At 42.3% G+C, this 21,321-nt stretch overlaps 5 non-coding genes across 5 annotated transcripts; all 5 read left to right on the plus strand.

The window, feature by feature from the left end:
- The first annotated feature begins 29 nt into the window (after positions 1-29).
- Positions 30-101, plus strand: trnap-cgg (transfer RNA proline (anticodon CGG)). The gene has a single exon. It is a non-coding gene; the product is annotated as a tRNA-Pro (tRNA).
- Positions 102-1,779: 1,678 nt separating this feature from the next.
- On the plus strand, positions 1,780-1,851 carry trnap-cgg (transfer RNA proline (anticodon CGG)). The gene has a single exon. It is a non-coding gene; the product is annotated as a tRNA-Pro (tRNA).
- A 7,796-nt stretch (positions 1,852-9,647) lies between these two features.
- Positions 9,648-9,719, plus strand: trnap-cgg (transfer RNA proline (anticodon CGG)). Its single transcript has one exon. It is a non-coding gene; the product is annotated as a tRNA-Pro (tRNA).
- A 6,051-nt stretch (positions 9,720-15,770) lies between these two features.
- On the plus strand, positions 15,771-15,842 carry trnap-cgg (transfer RNA proline (anticodon CGG)). The gene has a single exon. It is a non-coding gene; the product is annotated as a tRNA-Pro (tRNA).
- Positions 15,843-18,396: 2,554 nt separating this feature from the next.
- trnap-cgg (transfer RNA proline (anticodon CGG)) lies at positions 18,397-18,468 on the plus strand. The gene has a single exon. It is a non-coding gene; the product is annotated as a tRNA-Pro (tRNA).
- The last annotated feature ends 2,853 nt before the right edge of the window (positions 18,469-21,321 follow it).

The following is a 21,321-nucleotide window of genomic DNA, read 5'->3' on the forward strand; positions in this document are numbered from 1 at the left end:
GACTGCAATAAAAATGCCTTTGATAAAATGGCTCGTTGGTCTAGGGGTATGATTCTCGCTTCGGGTGCGAGAGGTCCTGGGTTCAAATCCCGGACGAGCCCATGTGTAGAGCCTTTAACAATCTGAAAGAGGTGGTTCTTGGGCAACAGTTTGGAGTGCAGACCAAGGTGGATGAGTGATAAAGGCAATGGATTGCTAATCCATTGTGCTCTGCACTCGTGGGTTCAGCATCGCACAGCATTTATTCATTTCTTCCTTGGTTAAAAAATCTATCATTTTAACCGGTACATAGATTACCTTCAGACGAGTGTCGTGACCCTTGTGGGGGTCGTAGAGCAAAACTGAGATGGTCAAACAATTTTGTAGGTCAAACCGTTCGGAAGCTACAGCCATTTGTATGAGAAGACTGATTTTCGGGATGTGTCATGTTTTGACAAACATTGTTCTCGCTCTGCCGCATTTCACCAAAGATGCAGAGGTGTGACATCAGCGGTTATGGAGGTTTGAGAAGCATCCAGTGCAAAAAAAGTGACATTTCTAGTTTAAAACAGACAGATTCCAATGGGGATTTTTTATTTTATTCATGTACCGGTGCGTCAATCGGATCAAATGAAATGAGATCCAATTGATTTTGATGTCTACTTTTGAATTTGTTTAATCTACATTAGCTCTTTCTTCATTTGTTTCTTGCTGTTACAGCTAATGAAGATTGAATCTGAAAGACTCAGCAGATGAATTACAGAGTATTTGAACTAAAACCTGGTCAACTGCTTGGAAGACAGCTATGCTCACAAGTATACCACCAACACTCACGTTATTCACTGTGGCCTGGCACCATCGACCTGTCAATCCAAATCCTCACCGTCATTACTGGCGACTGCAATAAAAATGCCTTTGATAAAACGGCTCGTTGGTCTAGGGGTATGATTCTCGCTTCGGGTGCGAGAGGTCTCGGGTTCAAATCCCAGACGAGCCCATGCGTAGAGCCTTTAACAATCTGAAAGAGGCGGTTCTTGGGCAACAGTTTGGAGTGCAGACCAAGGTGGATGAGTGATAAAGGCAATGGATTGCTAATCCATTGTGCTCTGCACTCGTGGGTTCAGCATCGCACAGCATTTATTCATTTCTTCCTTGGTTAAAAAATCTGTCATTTTAACCGGTACATAGATTACCTTCAGACGAGTGTCGTGACCCTTGTGGGGGTCGTAGAGCAAAACTGAGATGGTCAAACAATTTTGTAGGTCAAACCGTTCGGAAGCTACAGCCATTTGTATGAGAAGACTGATTTTCGGGATGTGTCATGTTTTGACAAACATTGTTCTCGCTCTGCCGCATTTCACCAAAGATGCAGAGGTGTGACATCAGCGGTTATGAAGGTTTGAGAAGCATCCAGTGCAAAAAAAGTGACATTTCTAGTTTAAAACAGACAGATTCCAATGGGGATTTTTTATTTTATTCATGTACCGGTGCGTCAATCGGATCAAATGAAATGAGATCCAATTGATTTTGATGTCTACTTTTTAATTTTTTTAATCTACATTAGCTCTTTCTTCATTTGTTTCTTGCTGTTACAGCTAATGAAGATTGAATCTGAAAGACTCAGCAGATGAATTACAGAGTATTTGAACTAAAACCTGGTCAACTGCTTGGAAGACAGCTATGCTCACAAGTATACCACCAACACTCACGTTATTCACTGTGGCCTGGCACCATCGACCTGTCAATCCAAATCCTCACCGTCATTACTGGCGACTGCAATAAAAATGCCTTTGATAAAATGGCTCGTTGGTCTAGGGGTATGATTCTCGCTTCGGGTGCGAGAGGTCCCGGGTTCAAATCCCGGACGAGCCCATGTGTAGAGCCTTTAACAATCTGAAAGAGGTGGTTCTTGGGCAACAGTTTGGAGTGCAGACCAAGGTGGATGAGTGATAAAGGCAATGGATTGCTAATCCATTGTGCTCTGCACTCGTGGGTTCAGCATCGCACAGCATTTATTCATTTCTTCCTTGGTTAAAAAATCTATCATTTTAACCGGTACATAGATTACCTTCAGACGAGTGTCGTGACCCTTGTGGGGGTCGTAGAGCAAAACTGAGATGGTCAAACAATTTTGTAGGTCAAACCGTTCGGAAGCTACAGCCATTTGTATGAGAAGACTGATTTTCGGGATGTGTCATGTTTTGACAAACATTGTTCTCGCTCTGCCGCATTTCACCAAAGATGCAGAGGTGTGACATCAGCGGTTATGAAGGTTTGAGAAGCATCCAGTGCAAAAAAAGTGACATTTCTAGTTTAAAACAGACAGATTCCAATGGGGATTTTTTATTTTATTCATGTACCGGTGCGTCAATCGGATCAAATGAAATGAGATCCAATTGATTTTGATGTCTACTTTTTAATTTTTTTAATCTACATTAGCTCTTTCTTCATTTGTTTCTTGCTGTTACAGCTAATGAAGATTGAATCTGAAAGACTCAGCAGATGAATTACAGAGTATTTGAACTAAGACCTGGTCAACTGCTTGGAAGACAGCTATGCTCACAAGTATACCACCAACACTCACGTTATTCACTGTGGCCTGGCACCATCGACCTGTCAATCCAAATCCTCACCGTCATTACTGGCGACTGCAATAAAAATGCCTTTGATGAAACGGCTCGTTGGTCTAGGGGTATGATTCTCGCTTCGGGTGCGAGAGGTCCCGGGTTCAAATCCTGGACGAGCCCATGTGTAGAGCCTTTAACAATCTGAAAGAGGCGGTTTTGGGCAACAGTTTGGAGTGCAGACCAAGGTGGATGAGTGATAAAGGCAATGGATTGCTAATCCATTGTGCTCTGCACTCGTGGGTTCAGCATCGCACAGCATTTATTCATTTCTTCCTTGGTTAAAAAATCTGTCATTTTAACCGGTACATAGATTACCTTCAGACGAGTGTCGTGACCCTTGTGGGGGTCGTAGAGCAAAACTGAGATGGTCAAACAATTTTGTAGGTCAAACCGTTCGGAAGCTACAGCCATTTGTATGAGAAGACTGATTTTCGGGATGTGTCATGTTTTGACAAACATTGTTCTCGCTCTGCCGCATTTCACCAAAGATGCAGAGGTGTGACATCAGCGGTTATGAAGGTTTGAGAAGCATCCAGTGCAAAAAAAGTGACATTTCTAGTTTAAAACAGACAGATTCCAATGGGGATTTTTTATTTTATTCATGTACCGGTGCGTCAATCGGATCAAATGAAATGAGATCCAATTGATTTTGATGTCTACTTTTGAATTTTTTTAATCTACATTAGCTCTTTCTTCATTTGTTTCTTGCTGTTACAGCTAATGAAGATTGAATCTGAAAGACTCAGCAGATGAATTACAGAGTATTTGAACTAAAACCTGGTCAACTGCTTGGAAGACAGCTATGCTCACAAGTATACCACCAACACTCACGTTATTCACTGTGGCCTGGCACCATCGACCTGTCAATCCAAATCCTCACCGTCATTACTGGCGACTGCAATAAAAATGCCTTTGATAAAACGGCTCGTTGGTCTAGGGGTATGATTCTCGCTTCGGGTGCGAGAGGTCCCGGGTTCAAATCCTGGACGAGCCCATGTGTAGAGCCTTTAACAATCTGAAAGAGGCGGTTCTTGGGCAACAGTTTGGAGTGCAGACCAAGGTGGATGAGTGATAAAGGCAATGGATTGCTAATCCATTGTGCTCTGCACTCGTGGGTTCAGCATCGCACAGCATTTATTCATTTCTTCCTTGGTTAAAAAATCTGTCATTTTAACCGGTACATAGATTACCTTCAGACGAGTGTCGTGACCCTTGTGGGGGTCGTAGAGCAAAACTGAGATGGTCAAACAATTTTGTAGGTCAAACCGTTCGGAAGCTACAGCCATTTGTATGAGAAGACTGATTTTCGGGATGTGTCATGTTTTGACAAACATTGTTCTCGCTCTGCCGCATTTCACCAAAGATGCAGAGGTGTGACATCAGCGGTTATGAAGGTTTGAGAAGCATCCAGTGCAAAAAAAGTGACATTTCTAGTTTAAAACAGACAGATTCCAATGGGGATTTTTTATTTTATTCATGTACCGGTGCGTCAATCGGATCAAATGAAATGAGATCCAATTGATTTTGATGTCTACTTTTGAATTTTTTTAATCTACATTAGCTCTTTCTTCATTTGTTTCTTGCTGTTACAGCTAATGAAGATTGAATCTGAAAGACTCAGCAGATGAATTACAGAGTATTTGAACTAAAACCTGGTCAACTGCTTGGAAGACAGCTATGCTCACAAGTATACCACCAACACTCACGTTATTCACTGTGGCCTGGCACCATCGACCTGTCAATCCAAATCCTCACCGTCATTACTGGCGACTGCAATAAAAATGCATTTGATAAAACGGCTCGTTGGTCTAGGGGTATGATTCTCGCTTCGGGTGCGAGAGGTCCCGGGTTCAAATCCTGGACGAGCCCATGTGTAGAGCCTTTAACAATCTGAAAGAGGCGGTTCTTGGGCAACAGTTTGGAGTGCAGACCAAGGTGGATGAGTGATAAAGGCAATGGATTGCTAATCCATTGTGCTCTGCACTCGTGGGTTCAGCATCGCACAGCATTTATTCATTTCTTCCTTGGTTAAAAAATCTGTCATTTTAACCGGTACATAGATTACCTTCAGACGAGTGTCGTGACCCTTTTGGGGGTCGTAGAGCAAAACTGAGATGGTCAAACAATTTTGTAGGTCAAACCGTTCGGAAGCTACAGCCATTTGTATGAGAAGACTGATTTTCGGGATGTGTCATGTTTTGACAAATATTGTTCTCGCTCTGCCGCATTTCACCAAAGATGCAGAGGTGTGACATCAGCGGTTATGAAGGTTTGAGAAGCATCCAGTGCAAAAAAAGTGACATTTCTAGTTTAAAACAGACAGATTCCAATGGGGATTTTTTATTTTATTCATGTACCGGTGCGTCAATCGGATCAAATGAAATGAGATCCAATTGATTTTGATGTCTACTTTTGAATTTTTTTAATCTACATTAGCTCTTTCTTCATTTGTTTCTTGCTGTTACAGCTAATGAAGATTGAATCTGAAAGACTCAGCAGATGAATTACAGAGTATTTGAACTAAAACCTGGTCAACTGCTTGGAAGACAGCTATGCTCACAAGTATACCACCAACACTCACGTTATTCACTGTGGCCTGGCACCATCGACCTGTCAATCCAAATCCTCACCGTCATTACTGGCGACTGCAATAAAAATGCCTTTGATAAAACGGCTCGTTGGTCTAGGGGTATGATTCTCGCTTCGGGTGCGAGAGGTCCCGGGTTCAAATCCTGGACGAGCCCATGTGTAGAGCCTTTAACAATCTGAAAGAGGCGGTTTTGGGCAACAGTTTGGAGTGCAGACCAAGGTGGATGAGTGATAAAGGCAATGAATTGCTAATCCATTGTGCTCTGCACTCGTGGGTTCAGCATCGCACAGCATTCATTCATTTCTTCCTTGGTTAAAAAATCTGTCATTTTAACCGGTACATAGATTACCTTCAGACGAGTGTCGTGACCCTTGTGGGGGTCGTAGAGCAAAACTGAGATGGTCAAACAATTTTGTAGGTCAAACCGTTCGGAAGCTACAGCCATTTGTATGAGAAGACTGATTTTCGGGATGTGTCATGTTTTGACAAACATTGTTCTCGCTCTGCCGCATTTCACCAAAGATGCAGAGGTGTGACATCAGCGGTTATGAAGGTTTGAGAAGCATCCAGTGCAAAAAAAGTGACATTTCTAGTTTAAAACAGACAGATTCCAATGGGGATTTTTTATTTTATTCATGTACCGGTGCGTCAATCGGATCAAATGAAATGAGATCCAATTGATTTTGATGTCTACTTTTGAATTTTTTCATCTACATTAGCTCTTTCTTCATTTGTTTCTTGCTGTTACAGCTAATGAAGATTGAATCTGAAAGACTCAGCAGATGAATTACAGAGTATTTGAACTAAAACCTGGTCAACTGCTTGGAAGACAGCTATGCTCACAAGTATACCACCAACACTCACGTTATTCACTGTGGCCTGGCACCATCGACCTGTCAATCCAAATCCTCACCGTCATTACTGGCGACTGCAATAAAAATGCCTTTGATAAAACGGCTCGTTGGTCTAGGGGTATGATTCTCGCTTCGGGTGCGAGAGGTCCCGGGTTCAAATCCTGGACGAGCCCATGTGTAGAGCCTTTAACAATCTGAAAGAGGCGGTTCTTGGGCAACAGTTTGGAGTGCAGACCAAGGTGGATGAGTGATAAAGGCAATGGATTGCTAATCCATTGTGCTCTGCACTCGTGGGTTCAGCATCGCACAGCATTTATTCATTTCTTCCTTGGTTAAAAAATCTGTCATTTTAACCGGTACATAGATTACCTTCAGACGAGTGTCGTGACCCTTTTGGGGGTCGTAGAGCAAAACTGAGATGGTCAAACAATTTTGTAGGTCAAACCGTTCGGAAGCTACAGCCATTTGTATGAGAAGACTGATTTTCGGGATGTGTCATGTTTTGACAAACATTGTTCTCGCTCTGCCGCATTTCACCAAAGATGCAGAGGTGTGATATCAGCGGTTATGAAGGTTTGAGAAGCATCCAGTGCAAAAAAAGTGACATTTCTAGTTTAAAACAGACAGATTCCAATGGGGATTTTTTATTTTATTCATGTACCGGTGCGTCAATCGGATCAAATGAAATGAGATCCAATTGATTTTGATGTCTACTTTAGAATTTTTTTAATCTGCATTAGCTCTTTCTTCATTTGTTTCTTGCTGTTACAGCTAATGAAGATTGAATCTGAAAGACTCAGCAGATGAATTACAGAGTATTTGAACTAAAACCTGGTCAACTGCTTGGAAGACAGCTATGCTCACAAGTATACCACCAACACTCACGTTATTCACTGTGGCCTGGCACCATCGACCTGTCAATCCAAATCCTCACCGTCATTACTGGCGACTGCAATAAAAATGCCTTTGATAAAACGGCTCGTTGGTCTAGGGGTATGATTCTCGCTTCGGGTGCGAGAGGTCCCTGGTTCAAATCCCGGACGAGCCCATGTGTAGAGCCTTTAACAATCTGAAAGAGGCGGTTTTGGGCAACAGTTTGGAGTGCAGACCAAGGTGGATGAGTGATAAAGGCAATGGATTGCTAATCCATTGTGCTCTGCACTCGTGGGTTCAGCACAGCATTTATTCATTTCTTCCTTGGTTAAAAAATCTATCATTTTAACCGGTACATAGATTACCTTCAGACGAGTGTCGTGACCCTTGTGGGGGTCGTAGTGCAAAACTGAGATGGTCAAACAATTTTGTAGGTCAAACCGTTCGGAAGCTACAGCCATTTGTATGAGAAGACTGATTTTCGGGATGTGTCATGTTTTGACAAACATTGTTCTCGCTCTGCCGCATTTCACCAAAGATGCAGAGGTGTGACATCAGCGGTTATGAAGGTTTGAGAAGCATCCAGTGCAAAAAAAGTGACATTTCTAGTTTAAAACAGACAGATTCCAATGGGGATTTTTTATTTTATTCATGTACCGGTGCGTCAATCGGATCAAATGAAATGAGATCCAATTGATTTTGATGTCTACTTTTGAATTTGTTTAATCTACATTAGCTCTTTCTTCATTTGTTTCTTGCTGTTACAGCTAATGAAGATTGAATCTGAAAGACTCAGCAGATGAATTACAGAGTATTTGAACTAAAACCTGGTCAACTGCTTGGAAGACAGCTATGCTCACAAGTATACCACCAACACTCACGTTATTCACTGTGGCCTGGCACCATCGACCTGTCAATCCAAATCCTCACCGTCATTACTGGCGACTGCAATAAAAATGCCTTTGATAAAACGGCTCGTTGGTCTAGGGGTATGATTCTCGCTTCGGGTGCGAGAGGTCCCCGGTTCAAATCCTGGACGAGCCCATGTGTAGAGCCTTTAACAATCTGAAAGAGGCGGTTCTTGGGCAACAGTTTGGAGTGCAGACCAAGGTGGATGAGTGATAAAGGCAATGGATTGCTAATCCATTGTGCTCTGCACTCGTGGGTTCAGCATCGCACAGCATTTATTCATTTCTTCCTTGGTTAAAAAATCTGTCATTTTAACCGGTACATAGATTACCTTCAGACGAGTGTCGTGACCCTTTTGGGGGTCGTAGAGCAAAACTGAGATGGTCAAACAATTTTGTAGGTCAAACCGTTCGGAAGCTACAGCCATTTGTATGAGAAGACTGATTTTCGGGATGTGTCATGTTTTGACAAACATTGTTCTCGCTCTGCCGCATTTCACCAAAGATGCAGAGGTGTGACATCAGCGGTTATGAAGGTTTGAGAAGCATCCAGTGCAAAAAAAGTGACATTTCTAGTTTAAAACAGACAGATTCCAATGGGGATTTTTTTATTTTATTCATGTACCGGTGCGTCAATCGGATCAAATGAAATGAGATCCAATTGATTTTGATGTCTACTTTTGAATTTTTTTAATCTACATTAGCTCTTTCTTCATTTATTTCTTGCTGTTACAGCTAATGAAGATTGAATCTGAAAGACTCAGCAGATGAATTACAGAGTATTTGAACTAAAACCTGGTCAACTGCTTGGAAGACAGCTATGCTCACAAGTATACCACCAACACTCACGTTATTCACTGTGGCCTGGCACCATCGACCTGTCAATCCAAATCCTCACCGTCATTACTGGCGACTGCAATAAAAATGCCTTTGATAAAACGGCTCGTTGGTCTAGGGGTATGATTCTCGCTTCGGGTGCGAGAGGTCCCGAGTTCAAATCCCGGACGAGCCCATGTGTAGAGCCTTTAACAATCTGAAAGAGGCGGTTCTTGGGCAACAGTTTGGAGTGCAGACCAAGGTGGATGAGTGATAAAGGCAATGGATTGCTAATCCATTGTGCTCTGCACTCGTGGGTTCAGCATCGCACAGCATTTATTCATTTCTTCCTTGGTTAAAAAATCTGTCATTTTAACCGGTACATAGATTACCTTCAGACGAGTGTCGTGACCCTTTTGGGGGTCGTAGAGCAAAACTGAGATGGTCAAACAATTTTGTAGGTCAAACCGTTCGGAAGCTACAGCCATTTGTATGAGAAGACTGATTTTCGGGATGTGTCATGTTTTGACAAACATTGTTCTCGCTCTGCCGCATTTCACCAAAGATGCAGAGGTGTGACATCAGCGGTTATGAAGGTTTGAGAAGCATCCAGTGCAAAAAAAGTGACATTTCTAGTTTAAAACAGACAGATTCCAATGGGGATTTTTTTATTTTATTCATGTACCGGTGCGTCAATCGGATCAAATGAAATGAGATCCAATTGATTTTGATGTCTACTTTTGAATTTTTTTAATCTACATTAGCTCTTTCTTCATTTGTTTCTTGCTGTTACAGCTAATGAAGATTGAATCTGAAAGACTCAGCAGATGAATTACAGAGTATTTGAACTAAAACCTGGTCAACTGCTTGGAAGACAGCTATGCTCACAAGTATACCACCAACACTCACGTTATTCACTGTGGCCTGGCACCATCGACCTGTCAATCCAAATCCTCACCGTCATTACTGGCGACTGCAATAAAAATGCCTTTGATAAAACGGCTCGTTGGTCTAGGGGTATGATTCTCGCTTCGGGTGCGAGAGGTCCCGGGTTCAAATCCCGGACGAGCCCATGTGTAGAGCCTTTAACGATCTGAAAGAGGCGGTTCTTGGGCAACAGTTTGGAGTGCAGACCAAGGTGGATGAGTGATAAAGGCAATGGATTGCTAATCCATTGTGCTCTACACTCGTGGGTTCAGCATCGCACAGCATTTATTCATTTCTCCTTGGTTAAAAAATCTGTCATTTTAACCGGTACGTAGATTACCTTCAGACGAGTGTCGTGACCCTTGTGGGGGCCGTAGAGCAAAACTGAGATGGTCAAACAATTTTGTAGGTCAAACCGTTCGGAAGCTACAGCCATTTGTATGAGAAGACTGATTTTCGGGATGTGTCATGTTTTGACAAACATTGTTCTCGCTCTGCCGCATTTCACCAAAGATGCAGAGGTGTGACATCAGCGGTTATGAAGGTTTGAGAAGCATCCAGTGCAAAAAAAGTGACATTTCTAGTTTAAAACAGACAGATTCCAATGGGGATTTTTTTATTTTATTCATGTACCGGTGCGTCAATCGGATCAAATGAAATGAGATCCAATTGATTTTGATGTCTACTTTTGAATTTTTTTAATCTACATTAGCTCTTTCTTCATTTGTTTCTTGCTGTTACAGCTAATGAAGATTGAATCTGAAAGACTCAGCAGATGAATTACAGAGTATTTGAACTAAAACCTGGTCAACTGCTTGGAAGACAGCTATGCTCACAAGTATACCACCAACACTCACGTTATTCACTGTGGCCTGGCACCATCGACCTGTCAATCCAAATCCTCACCGTCATTACTGGCGACTGCAATAAAAATGCCTTTGATAAAACGGCTCGTTGGTCTAGGGGTATGATTCTCGCTTCGGGTGCGAGAGGTCCCGGGTTCAAATCCTGGACGAGCCCATGTGTAGAGCCTTTAACAATCTGAAAGAGGCGGTTCTTGGGCAACAGTTTGGAGTGCAGACCAAGGTGGATGAGTGATAAAGGCAATGGATTGCTAATCCATTGTGCTCTGCACTCGTGGGTTCAGCATCGCACAGCATTTATTCATTTCTTCCTTGGTTAAAAAATCTGTCATTTTAACCGGTACATAGATTACCTTCAGACGAGTGTCGTGACCCTTTTGGGGGTCGTAGAGCAAAACTGAGATGGTCAAACAATTTTGTAGGTCAAACCGTTCGGAAGCTACAGCCATTTGTATGAGAAGACTGATTTTCGGGATGTGTCATGTTTTGACAAATATTGTTCTCGCTCTGCCGCATTTCACCAAAGATGCAGAGGTGTGACATCAGCGGTTATGAAGGTTTGAGAAGCATCCAGTGCAAAAAAAGTGACATTTCTAGTTTAAAACAGACAGATTCCAATGGGGATTTTTTATTTTATTCATGTACCGGTGCGTCAATCGGATAAAATGAAATGAGATCCAATTGATTTTGATGTCTACTTTTGAATTTTTTTAATCTACATTAGCTCTTTCTTCATTTGTTTCTTGCTGTTACAGCTAATGAAGATTGAATCTGAAAGACTCAGCAGATGAATTACAGAGTATTTGAACTAAAACCTGGTCAACTGCTTGGAAGACAGCTATGCTCACAAGTATACCACCAACACTCACGTTATTCACTGTGGCCTGGCACCATCGACCTGTCAATCCAAATCCTCACCGTCATTACTGGCGACTGCAATAAAAATACCTTTGATAAAACGGCTCGTTGGTCTAGGGGTATGATTCTCGCTTCGGGTGCGAGAGGTCCCGGGTTCAAATCCTGGACGAGCCCATGTGTAGAGCCTTTAACAATCTGAAAGAGGCGGTTTTGGGCAACAGTTTGGAGTGCAGACCAAGGTGGATGAGTGATAAAGGCAATGGATTGCTAATCCATTGTGCTCTGCACTCGTGGGTTCAGCATCGCACAGCATTCATTCATTTCTTCCTTGGTTAAAAAATCTGTCATTTTAACCGGTACATAGATTACCTTCAGACGAGTGTCGTGACCCTTGTGGGGGTCGTAGAGCAAAACTGAGATGGTCAAACAATTTTGTAGGTCAAACCGTTCGGAAGCTACAGCCATTTGTATGAGAAGACTGATTTTCGGGATGTGTCATGTTTTGACAAACATTGTTCTCGCTCTGCCGCATTTCACCAAAGATGCAGAGGTGTGACATCAGCGGTTATGAAGGTTTGAGAAGCATCCAGTGCAAAAAAAGTGACATTTCTAGTTTAAAACAGACAGATTCCAATGGGGATTTTTTATTTTATTCATGTACCGGTGCGTCAATCGGATCAAATGAAATGAGATCCAATTGATTTTGATGTCTACTTTTGAATTTTTTCATCTACATTAGCTCTTTCTTCATTTGTTTCTTGCTGTTACAGCTAATGAAGATTGAATCTGAAAGACTCAGCAGATGAATTACAGAGTATTTGAACTAAAACCTGGTCAACTGCTTGGAAGACAGCTATGCTCACAAGTATACCACCAACACTCACGTTATTCACTGTGGCCTGGCACCATCGACCTGTCAATCCAAATCCTCACCGTCATTACTGGCGACTGCAATAAAAATGCCTTTGATAAAACGGCTCGTTGGTCTAGGGGTATGATTCTCGCTTCGGGTGCGAGAGGTCCCGGGTTCAAATCCTAGACGAGCCCATGTGTAGAGCCTTTAACAATCTGAAAGAGGCGGTTCTTGGGCAACAGTTTGGAGTGCAGACCAAGGTGGATGAGTGATAAAGGCAATGGATTGCTAATCCATTGTGCTCTGCACTCGTGGGTTCAGCATCGCACAGCATTTATTCATTTCTTCCTTGGTTAAAAAATCTGTCATTTTAACCGGTACATAGATTACCTTCAGACGAGTGTCGTGACCCTTTTGGGGGTCGTAGAGCAAAACTGAGATGGTCAAACAATTTTGTAGGTCAAACCGTTCGGAAGCTACAGCCATTTGTATGAGAAGACTGATTTTCGGGATGTGTCATGTTTTGACAAACATTGTTCTCGCTCTGCCGCATTTCACCAAAGATGCAGAGGTGTGATATCAGCGGTTATGAAGGTTTGAGAAGCATCCAGTGCAAAAAAAGTGACATTTCTAGTTTAAAACAGACAGATTCCAATGGGGATTTTTTATTTTATTCATGTACCGGTGCGTCAATCGGATCAAATGAAATGAGATCCAATTGATTTTGATGTCTACTTTTGAATTTTTTTAATCTGCATTAGCTCTTTCTTCATTTGTTTCTTGCTGTTACAGCTAATGAAGATTGAATCTGAAAGACTCAGCAGATGAATTACAGAGTATTTGAACTAAAACCTGGTCAACTGCTTGGAAGACAGCTATGCTCACAAGTATACCACCAACACTCACGTTATTCACTGTGGCCTGGCACCATCGACCTGTCAATCCAAATCCTCACCGTCATTACTGGCGACTGCAATAAAAATGCCTTTGATAAAACGGCTCGTTGGTCTAGAGGTATGATTCTCGCTTCGGGTGCGAGAGGTCCCTGGTTCAAATCCCGGACGAGCCCATGTGTAGAGCCTTTAACAATCTGAAAGAGGCGGTTTTGGGCAACAGTTTGGAGTGCAGACCAAGGTGGATGAGTGATAAAGGCAATGGATTGCTAATCCATTGTGCTCTGCACTCGTGGGTTCAGCATCGCACAGCATTTATTCATTTCTTCCTTGGTTAAAAAATCTGTCATTTTAACCGGTACATAGATTACCTTCAGACGAGTGTCGTGACCCTTGTGGGGGTCGTAGAGCAAAACTGAGATGGTCAAACAATTTTGTAGGTCAAACCGTTCGGAAGCTACAGCCATTTGTATGAGAAGACTGATTTTCGGGATGTGTCATGTTTTGACAAACATTGTTCTCGCTCTGCCGCATTTCACCAAAGATGCAGAGGTGTGACATCAGCGGTTATGAAGGTTTGAGAAGCATCCAGTGCAAAAAAAGTGACATTTCTAGTTTAAAACAGACAGATTCCAATGGGGATTTTTTATTTTATTCATGTACCGGTGCGTCAATCGGATCAAATGAAATGAGATCCAATTGATTTTGATGTCTACTTTTGAATTTTTTTAATCTACATTAGCTCTTTCTTCATTTGTTTCTTGCTGTTACAGCTAATGAAGATTGAATCTGAAAGACTCAGCAGATGAATTACAGAGTATTTGAACTAAAACCTGGTCAACTGCTTGGAAGACAGCTATGCTCACAAGTATACCACCAACACTCACGTTATTCACTGTGGCCTGGCACCATCGACCTGTCAATCCAAATCCTCACCGTCATTACTGGCGACTGCAATAAAAATGCCTTTGATAAAACGGCTCGTTGGTCTAGGGGTATGATTCTCGCTTCGGGTGCGAGAGGTCCCGGGTTCAAATCCTGGACGAGCCCATGTGTAGAGCCTTTAACAATCTGAAAGAGGCGGTTCTTGGGCAACAGTTTGGAGTGCAGACCAAGGTGGATGAGTGATAAAGGCAATGGATTGCTAATCCATTGTGCTCTGCACTCGTGGGTTCAGCATCGCACAGCATTTATTCATTTCTTCCTTGGTTAAAAAATCTGTCATTTTAACCGGTACATAGATTACCTTCAGACGAGTGTCGTGACCCTTTTGGGGGTCGTAGAGCAAAACTGAGATGGTCAAACAATTTTGTAGGTCAAACCGTTCGGAAGCTACAGCCATTTGTATGAGAAGACTGATTTTCGGGATGTGTCATGTTTTGACAAACATTGTTCTCGCTCTGCCGCATTTCACCAAAGATGCAGAGGTGTGACATCAGCGATTATGAAGGTTTGAGAAGCATCCAGTGCAAAAAAAGTGACATTTCTAGTTTAAAACAGACAGATTCCAATGGGGATTTTTTATTTTATTCATGTACCGGTGCATCAATCGGATCAAATGAAATGAGATCCAATTGATTTTGATGTCTACTTTTGAATTTTTTTAATCTACATTAGCTCTTTCTTCATTTGTTTCTTGCTGTTACAGCTAATGAAGATTGAATCTGAAAGACTCAGCAGATGAATTACAGAGTATTTGAACTAAAACCTGGTCAACTGCTTGGAAGACAGCTATGCTCACAAGTATACCACCAACACTCACGTTATTCACTGTGGCCTGGCACCATCGACCTGTCAATCCAAATCCTCACCGTCATTACTGGCGACTGCAATAAAAATGCCTTTGATAAAACGGCTCGTTGGTCTAGGGGTATGATTCTCGCTTCGGGTGCGAGAGGTCCCGGGTTCAAATCCTGGACGAGCCCATGTGTAGAGCCTTTAACAATCTGAAAGAGGCGGTTCTTGGGCAACAGTTTGGAGTGCAGACCAAGGTGGATGAGTGATAAAGGCAATGGATTGCTAATCCATTGTGCTCTGCACTCGTGGGTTCAGCATCGCACAGCATTTATTCATTTCTTCCTTGGTTAAAAAATCTGTCATTTTAACCGGTACATAGATTACCTTCAGACGAGTGTCGTGACCCTTTTGGGGGTCGTAGAGCAAAACTGAGATGGTCAAACAATTTTGTAGGTCAAACCGTTCGGAAGCTACAGCCATTTGTATGAGAAGACTGATTTTCGGGATGTGTCATGTTTTGACAAACATTGTTCTCGCTCTGCCGCATTTCACCAAAGATGCAGAGGTGTGACATCAGCGGTTATGAAGGTTTGAGAAGCATCCAGTGCAAAAAAAGTGACATTTCTAGTTTAAAACAGACAGATTCCAATGGGGATTTTTTTATTTTATTCATGTACCGGTGCGTCAATCGGATCAAATGAAATGAGATCCAATTGATTTTGATGTCTACTTTTGAATTTTTTTAATCTACATTAGCTCTTTCTTCATTTATTTCTTGCTGTTACAGCTAATGAAGATTGAATCTGAAAGACTCAGCAGATGAATTACAGAGTATTTGAACTAAAACCTGGTCAACTGCTTGGAAGACAGCTATGCTCACAAGTATACCACCAACACTCACGTTATTCACTGTGGCCTGGCACCATCGACCTGTCAATCCAAATCCTCACCGTCATTACTGGCGACTGCAATAAAAATGCCTTTGATAAAATGGCTCGTTGGTCTAGGGGTATGATTCTCGCTTCGGGTGCGAGAGGTCCCGGGTTCAAATCCCGGACGAGCCCATGTGTAGAGCCTTTAACAATCTGAAAGAGGTGGTTCTTGGGCAACAGTTTGGAGTGCAGACCAAGGTGGATGAGTGATAAAGGCAATGGATTGCTAATCCATTGTGCTCTGCACTCGTGGGTTCAGCATCGCACAGCATTTATTCATTTCTTCCTTGGTTAAATAATCTATCATTTTAACCGGTACATAGATTACCTTCAGACGAGTGTCGTGACCCTTGTGGGGGTCGTAGAGCAAAACTGAGATGGTCAAACAATTTTGTAGGTCAAACCGTTCGGAAGCTACAGCCATTTGTATGAGAAGACTGATTTTCGGGATGTGTCATGTTTTGACAAACATTGTTCTCGCTCTGCCGCATTTCACCAAAGATGCAGAGGTGTGACATCAGCGGTTATGAAGGTTTGAGAAGCATCCAGTGCAAAAAAAGTGACATTTCTAGTTTAAAACAGACAGATTCCAATGGGGATTTTTTATTTTATTCATGTACCGGTGCGTCAATCGGATCAAATGAAATGAGATCCAATTGATTTTGATGTCTACTTTTGAATTTTTTTAATCTACATTAGCTCTTTCTTCATTTGTTTCTTGCTGTTACAGCTAATGAAGATTGAATCTGAAAGACTCAGCAGATGAATTACAGAGTATTTGAACTAAAACCTGGTCAACTGCTTGGAAGACAGCTATGCTCACAAGTATACCACCAACACTCACGTTATTCACTGTGGCCTGGCACCATCGACCTGTCAATCCAAATCCTCACCGTCATTACTGGCGACTGCAATAAAAATGCCTTTGATAAAACGGCTCGTTGGTCTAGGGGTATGATTCTCGCTTCGGGTGCGAGAGGTCCCGGGTTCAAATCCTGGACGAGCCCATGTGTAGAGCCTTTAACAATCTGAAAGAGGCGGTTCTTGGGCAACAGTTTGGAGTGCAGACCAAGGTGGATGAGTGATAAAGGCAATGGATTGCTAATCCATTGTGCTCTGCACTCGTGGGTTCAGCATCGCACAGCATTTATTCATTTCTTCCTTGGTTAAAAAATCTGTCATTTTAACCGGTACATAGATTACCTTCAGACGACTGTCGTGACCCTTTTGGGGGTCGTAGAGCAAAACTGAGATGGTCAAACAATTTTGTAGGTCAAACCGTTCGGAAGCTACAGCCATTTGTATGAGAAGACTGATTTTCGGGATGTGTCATGTTTTGACAAACATTGTTCTCGCTCTGCCGCATTTCACCAAAGATGCAGAGGTGTGACATCAGCGATTATGAAGGTTTGAGAAGCATCCAGTGCAAAAAAAGTGACATTTCTAGTTTAAAACAGACAGATTCCAATGGGGATTTTTTATTTTATTCATGTACCGGTGCATCAATCGGATCAAATGAAATGAGATCCAATTGATTTTGATGTCTACTTTTGAATTTTTTTAATCTACATTAGCTCTTTCTTCATTTGTTTCTTGCTGTTACAGCTAATGAAGATTGAATCTGAAAGACTCAGCAGATGAATTACAGAGTATTTGAACTAAAACCTGGTCAACTGCTTGGAAGACAGCTATGCTCACAAGTATACCACCAACACTCACGTTATTCACTGTGGCCTGGCACCATCGACCTGTCAATCCAAATCCTCACCGTCATTACTGGCGACTGCAATAAAAATGCCTTTGATAAAACGGCTCGTTGGTCTAGGGGTATGATTCTCGCTTCGGGTGCGAGAGGTCCCGGGTTCAAATCCTGGACGAGCCCATGTGTAGAGCCTTTAACAATCTGAAAGAGGCGGTTCTTGGGCAACAGTTTGGAGTGCAGACCAAGGTGGATGAGTGATAAAGGCAATGGATTGCTAATCCATTGTGCTCTGCACTCGTGGGTTCAGCATCGCACAGCATTTATTCATTTCTTCCTTGGTTAAAAAATCTGTCATTTTAACCGGTACATAGATTACCTTCAGACGAGTGTCGTGACCCTTTTGGGGGTCGTAGAGCAAAACTGAGATGGTCAAACAATTTTGTAGGTCAAACCGTTCGGAAGCTACAGCCATTTGTATGAGAAGACTGATTTTCGGGATGTGTCATGTTTTGACAAACATTGTTCTCGCTCTGCCGCATTTCACCAAAGATGCAGAGGTGTGACATCAGCGGTTATGAAGGTTTGAGAAGCATCCAGTGCAAAAAAAGTGACATTTCTAGTTTAAAACAGACAGATTCCAATGGGGATTTTTTTATTTTATTCATGTACCGGTGCGTCAATCGGATCAAATGAAATGAGATCCAATTGATTTTGATGTCTACTTTTGAATTTTTTTAATCTACATTAGCTCTTTCTTCATTTATTTCTTGCTGTTACAGCTAATGAAGATTGAATCTGAAAGACTCAGCAGATGAATTACAGAGTATTTGAACTAAAACCTGGTCAACTGCTTGGAAGACAGCTATGCTCACAAGTATACCACCAACACTCACGTTATTCACTGTGGCCTGGCACCATCGACCTGTCAATCCAAATCCTCACCGTCATTACTGGCGACTGCAATAAAAATGCCTTTGATAAAATGGCTCGTTGGTCTAGGGGTATGATTCTCGCTTCGGGTGCGAGAGGTCCCGGGTTCAAATCCCGGACGAGCCCATGTGTAGAGCCTTTAACAATCTGAAAGAGGTGGTTCTTGGGCAACAGTTTGGAGTGCAGACCAAGGTGGATGAGTGATAAAGGCAATGGATTGCTAATCCATTGTGCTCTGCACTCGTGGGTTCAGCATCGCACAGCATTTATTCATTTCTTCCTTGGTTAAAAAATCTATCATTTTAACCGGTACATAGATTACCTTCAGACGAGTGTCGTGACCCTTGTGGGGGTCGTAGAGCAAAACTGAGATGGTCAAACAATTTTGTAGGTCAAACCGTTCGGAAGCTACAGCCATTTGTATGAGAAGACTGATTTTCGGGATGTGTCATGTTTTGACAAACATTGTTCTCGCTCTGCCGCATTTCACCAAAGATGCAGAGGTGTGACATCAGCGGTTATGAAGGTTTGAGAAGCATCCAGTGCAAAAAAAGTGACATTTCTAGTTTAAAACAGACAGATTCCAATGGGGATTTTTTATTTTATTCATGTACCGGTGCGTCAATCGGATCAAATGAAATGAGATCCAATTGATTTTGATGTCTACTTTTGAATTTTTTTAATCTACATTAGCTCTTTCTTCATTTGTTTCTTGCTGTTACAGCTAATGAAGATTGAATCTGAAAGACTCAGCAGATGAATTACAGAGTATTTGAACTAAAACCTGGTCAACTGCTTGGAAGACAGCTATGCTCACAAGTATACCACCAACACTCACGTTATTCACTGTGGCCTGGCACCATCGACCTGTCAATCCAAATCCTCACCGTCATTACTGGCGACTGCAATAAAAATGCCTTTGATAAAACGGCTCGTTGGTCTAGGGGTATGATTCTCGCTTCGGGTGCGAGAGGTCCCGGGTTCAAATCCTGGACGAGCCCATGTGTAGAGCCTTTAACAATCTGAAAGAGGCGGTTCTTGGGCAACAGTTTGGAGTGCAGACCAAGGTGGATGAGTGATAAAGGCAATGGATTGCTAATCCATTGTGCTCTGCACTCGTGGGTTCAGCATCGCACAGCATTTATTCATTTCTTCCTTGGTTAAAAAATCTGTCATTTTAACCGGTACATAGATTACCTTCAGACGAGTGTCGTGACCCTTTTGGGGGTCGTAGAGCAAAACTGAGATGGTCAAACAATTTTGTAGGTCAAACCGTTCGGAAGCTACAGCCATTTGTATGAGAAGACTGATTTTCGGGATGTGTCATGTTTTGACAAACATTGTTCTCGCTCTGCCGCATTTCACCAAAGATGCAGAGGTGTGACATCAGCGATTATGAAGGTTTGAGAAGCATCCAGTGCAAAAAAAGTGACATTTCTAGTTTAAAACAGACAGATTCCAATGGGGATTTTTTATTTTATTCATGTACCGGTGCATCAATCGGATCAAATGAAATGAGATCCAATTGATTTTGATGTCTACTTTTGAATTTTTTTAATCTACATTAGCTCTTTCTTCATTTGTTTCTTGCTGTTACAGCTAATGAAGATTGAATCTGAAAGACTCAGCAGATGAATTACAGAGTATTTGAACTAAAACCTGGTCAACTGCTTGGAAGACAGCTATGCTCACAAGTATACCACCAACACTCACGTTATTCACTGTGGCCTGGCACCATCGACCTGTCAATCCAAATCCTCACCGTCATTACTGGCGACTGCAATAAAAATGCCTTTGATAAAACGGCTCGTTGGTCTAGGGGTATGATTCTCGCTTCGGGTGCGAGAGGTCCCGGGTTCAAATCCTGGACGAGCCCATGTGTAGAGCCTTTAACAATCTGAAAGAGGCGGTTCTTGGGCAACAGTTTGGAGTGCAGACCAAGGTGGATGAGTGATAAAGGCAATGGATTGCTAATCCATTGTGCTCTGCACTCGTGGGTTCAGCATCGCACAGCATTTATTCATTTCTTCCTTGGTTAAAAAATCTGTCATTTTAACCGGTACATAGATTACCTTCAGACGAGTGTCGTGACCCTTTTGGGGGTCGTAGAGCAAAACTGAGATGGTCAAACAATTTTGTAGGTCAAACCGTTCGGAAGCTACAGCCATTTGTATGAGAAGACTGATTTTCGGGATGTGTCATGTTTTGACAAACATTGTTCTCGCTCTGCCGCATTTCACCAAAGATGCAGAGGTGTGACATCAGCGATTATGAAGGTTTGAGAAGCATCCAGTGCAAAAAAAGTGACATTTCTAGTTTAAAACAGACAGATTCCAATGGGGATTTTTTATTTTATTCATGTACCGGTGCATCAATCGGATCAAATGAAATGAGATCCAATTGATTTTGATGTCTACTTTTGAATTTTTTTAATCTACATTAGCTCTTTCTTCATTTGTTTCTTGCTGTTACAGCTAATGAAGATTGAATCTGAAAGACTCAGCAGATGAATTACAGAGTATTTGAACTAAAACCTGGTCAACTGCTTGGAAGACAGCTATGCTCACAAGTATACCACCAACACTCACGTTATTCACTGTGGCCTGGCACCATCGACCTGTCAATCCAAATCCTCACCGTCATTACTGGCGACTGCAATAAAAATGCCTTTGATAAAACGGCTCGTTGGTCTAGGGGTATGATTCTCGCTTCGGGTGCGAGAGGTCCCGGGTTCAAATCCTGGACGAGCCCATGTGTAGAGCCTTTAACAATCTGAAAGAGGCGGTTCTTGGGCAACAGTTTGGAGTGCAGACCAAGGTGGATGAGTGATAAAGGCAATGGATTGCTAATCCATTGTGCTCTGCACTCGTGGGTTCAGCATCGCACAGCATTTATTCATTTCTTCCTTGGTTAAAAAATCGATCATTTTAACCGGTACATAGATTACCTTCAGACGAGTGTCGTGACCCTTGTGGGGGT

Source organism: Oncorhynchus mykiss, chromosome 15, assembly GCF_057628025.1.
Source record: "Oncorhynchus mykiss isolate SJ-2025 chromosome 15, ASM5762802v1, whole genome shotgun sequence".
Classification (NCBI taxonomy): domain Eukaryota; kingdom Metazoa; phylum Chordata; class Actinopteri; order Salmoniformes; family Salmonidae; genus Oncorhynchus; species Oncorhynchus mykiss.